The sequence below is a fragment of the Alexandromys fortis genome, unplaced genomic scaffold (genome assembly GCF_014885135.2).
Source record: "Alexandromys fortis isolate MF-2015 unplaced genomic scaffold, M_Fortis_MF-2015_v1.1 scaffold_58, whole genome shotgun sequence".
NCBI lineage: Eukaryota > Metazoa > Chordata > Mammalia > Rodentia > Cricetidae > Alexandromys > Alexandromys fortis.
In genome coordinates, this window is record NW_026067940.1 from 7,101,116 (window position 1) to 7,105,129 (window position 4,014).

At 50.4% G+C, this 4,014-nt stretch overlaps 1 long non-coding RNA gene across 1 annotated transcript in view; it reads left to right on the plus strand.

Annotated features, from left to right (window-relative positions):
- Positions 1-4,014, plus strand: part of LOC126505112 (uncharacterized) — a 47,457-nt gene that overhangs the window by 34,896 nt on the left and 8,547 nt on the right. The window lies entirely within an intron of this gene.

Here is a 4,014-nt window from a genome sequence, read left to right on the forward strand (position 1 = left end):
AACTTCACCTCAGGGCCACGGGTGAGCCCCAGCTTCTGATTGGCTCGGAGGGGAAGTGGTTTTGAACACTACACCAGAGCTAAGCCTAAGGAGATAGGAAAAGGAGATAAGGGGGAAAAGGTCCCAAATGAACAGCCCTTTTTTTGTTTTACCCAGGGAGCAGGGCCGTTTGATGGGAGCTTGGCACTTCCAAAATCCACCCTGAAGACAATAGGTCACATTCACCTGGGCCACTACCCCACAAGACTCCCCCAAGGCAGTCAACAGAGGAGGGGCACCAGGCAGATTCCTCTTTGAGCCGGCTGTCCTGCTACTTATGGGGCTGGGGGGTCAAGCCACACAGCCTCTTGGACAATGGGCACTATTGAAGGCACCTGAGGGGTGGGACTCTGAGACTCTTGCTTTGAAGGTTGGGGAGCTGGAGGTTGGGGACGGTGGACCTCTGAGCATCCTGGGAAAGGGCACGAACGGTGTCTGGAGGCCCTGAGGACCTTGGGATACTTGGAGCTGTGGTGGAGATTTGGTTTCCAGTTTTGTCCCTGACCTTAAATCATTGTAAAATTTGTCCCCGTGCAGTGGGTGCAGTGTGCTCTGAACCGTCGGGGATGCATGAGACTCAGGATCACCACGGTAAAGGAGAAAAAGCAGAACTAGAGCAAATTTAGGCGAGTGTTCTGGAAGCTCCACAGGCTCCACCCCTTCCAGGAGCGGACGTAACAGAGCCAATGGCAACGCTTAGGATCCCAGCGGCCTTTGCGGGAAGAGTTGCGGGTTCCATGGCCAAAGATGCAGCCAGAGACCTCTGAAAGAGGTGTGGAAAGCCACCATGTGGGACTCCTGCCTGATGCCAGGTGGCTTTTTTCCAAGACATCTTGTACTAGACTGTCCTAGCCCTGAGTTGTCCTTCCATTCCTCTAAGGTAAAAGAGAAGCACGAAAGTGTGATGGAGTCGATAGAGGGGGCTTCGGCAACGCGCGTGGTTGGAAGTGTCCTGGGGAAGGCGAACCGAATTTGCTTCAGTACATAATAGGGACTCGGCAAATATTTGTTGAATGAATGAACGTCCGAATTATCTGCAAACCCAACCCAAGGGATAGTTTGTAGATGCATTGCTTGTGGGGACTGGGGACACTTAACCTGTGAAGATGTCGGTGGGCAGCTCCGAGCGTGTTTACTTTTGCACTTTGATCGCCTAGCCCCACTGCCTAGAAGTGAGACTTCACTATGAGTCTGTGAATTGGGCGGATATGTCGGAGCCTTTGAACAAAGCAAAACCTGAAAACAAAACTCTTCCGGTTGGCACCCAGCACTGTCCAGTGCAGTGGGCAGTCTGGCCTGCTCTGCATTTTGGCCAGGAAATTCCTAGAAAGCCGATGAGTCATCAGACTCCTGCTGTAGCCAAGTGACAGTGGCCATCAGGATCAAACCGTGGGTCTCTCTGCTGAGACACCATGTCTATCAGAAAATTTTGGGCTATACTCTTGGGCAGAGAGGGTACCGCCCAGTTGACTGGATAACCAGGGTTATCTGCAGATATCCCTCCTCTCCTAAATGAGCCATAGATATGCTGGGCTACAAACCAGTCTAGTGTGAGCTTCCTTAGATGTTCCCTCTGAGCCCTGTCTGGCTTGTTGTAGTACCTTTCAACTTCCACACAGGCTATCTGATTTAATTCTAGAACCAACTATGTGGTATCTACATGCTACTTGCATGTTTGAACGAGTAAACAAAAGGGAAATAAGCTTCCCCAAGATCACAAAGATCTTCATGGAAGAGATGGGGAGTGAATTTGGTTAAGTGTATGCTTGTTATATCTCTTTGCCTTTGAACCTGTAGAAGCAAGGGTGGGTTGCTAGGCCACACACACCTTTTTGATACTCTCAGCCAGGCTTTTGAACAAGCCCCAAAGGGGATCTGGATGCAGGTAGCTGGGGCCTTCAGAACAGCTTGAGCACTCTTGGCCTCTTCTCTCCAACTTCTTCACAGTTTCAGAAAAATTCCAGACAGGGAGGCTTTACCTAACTGGACAGGACAAGTGAGCTCATAGGCTCCTTTGAAGCTGAATCATAGGTGGGAGGCCAAGATGGAGGAACCTGGACCAAAACTGAAGAGTCAGAGGTGGTACCAGCGGGCATGTGGCCCTGAAGACTGAAAGGCATCTTGGGAACACAGTGGACAGAATAAATTATGGAACAGTTTAGGGTTGAGTAGGGACATGAAAATATAGAGAAGCAGCCATGGAGCTGAGCTGAAAGCACAGAGACAAAGAAACAGAGACAAATTCTCTGAAATAGAAAGCAGTGAAAACATTCACACCAGTAGCATCTCAGCCTTGGGTTTCATTAGCTCACCGTCTGTTTTCATGACGCCAACGGCAGCCCCTCATCTCCCTCGGGAGCAGGGCAGATTCTTCTTTGGAAGTCTCTGTTTTACTCTCACCTTAGGGCTGAAAGTTGTATTGGTCCCTCCCTCCCTCCTTCCTTCCCTCCCTCCCTCCCTCCCTCCCTCCCTCCCTCCCTCCCTCCCTCCCTCCCTCCCTCCCTCCCTCCCTCCCTCCCTCCCTCCCTCTCTTCCTCCCTTCTATACTGCTTCTCTAGAGCTAGGAACTTGTCTTTTGAATACCAAGATAATTAGGACAGAATTCCTGTCATAAAAATATCCAGTCTATTGAGAAGAAAGCTGAACCATAATCCCTAGGGGGTCACTTCCAGGAGGCTGGATGTGTGATGTTCCCCTAGAGGGTTTTTCCAGATTCTTTCTAGTTCTCTATGATGTCTGAATCAACCCGAGGGCCTCTGTATTAAGCCTGTCCTTGGTTTTCATTGCACATACCACACACACACACACACACACACACACACACGCACACGCTCACACACACGCTCACACGGCTTGCCCACACGCCATACTCACATTAAACAGGTCTGGGAGTTTCTGAGTTATGCAGAGAAAGCCACAGTGTTCATCAGGTACCCTCATGCCAAACCTCATCTTTGGGCTGTTCCTGCTAAGGAACAACTATTTTTCAGATGAGTAAGCTGAGGTTGAACCTGTAAGTCAAACACTAGATCTCTCCGAACTGACTGTCCATCCTTGGGCCTCTGGCATTGTGGCTTCTTGCATGAGTGCCTTGTACGGAGCCTGTGCCAAGGGTGTGGGCAGGATCATGTTTTGGGCAGAGTGGCCCAGTGACTTAAACAAACACCTCAAGGCCAGAGACAGACAAGTCTTCACTCATGCCCTGAAACGCAGGATCTGACCTGCGCCTCAGGCTGCCAGCTTCAGGAGCACATAGGAACTGGAAGGATGCAGCACTTTTGGCAAGAAATCAAATCCTCAACTCTTCCCAGGGAAAGGAGCTCAGAGGTTTAGCACCCCCAGATTGGGGTGTCACTATCTGGTCAGAATGTGGTGGAAGGGAGTGAGGTGATCAGGGTGATGCTTGCTGGGGTTCAGTCTTCTCACACAGGGAACCTGAGCTGATACCATTTGCCTGGCCCCATGATAGGCATGCAGGATCCAAGACCCAGTAAAAACCAGTTCTGAGTGGTCAAGACCCTGACAGGAGCAGACAGAAGAGGCTTCCAGAACGTAGGTGACAGCGCTGAGGAATACTAGGCCAGAAGGAGTTTAGGTGGCCTTTGAAGTAGGTGGTCTGGTCAGGACCTGACTGGATGGGTTACAGTCCCTAAAGTCTGTCATTCAAAGAAACCAGCTGTCTTAGAGAAGCTAAATAAGAAGGAGAACCCAAAGAAAAACATATAGGCATCCTCCTGAATATTAACCTTCATCAGGCAATGAAAGGAGACAGAGACAGAGACCCACATTGGAGCACCGGACTGAAATTTCAAGGTCCAAATCAGGAGCAGAAGGAGAGAGAGCACAAGCAAGGAACTCAGGACCGCGAGGGGTGCACCCACACACTGAGACAATGGGGATGTTCTAGTGGGAACTCACCAAGGCCAGCTGGCCTGGGTCTGAAAAAGCCTGGGTTAAAACAGGTCTCACTGAACA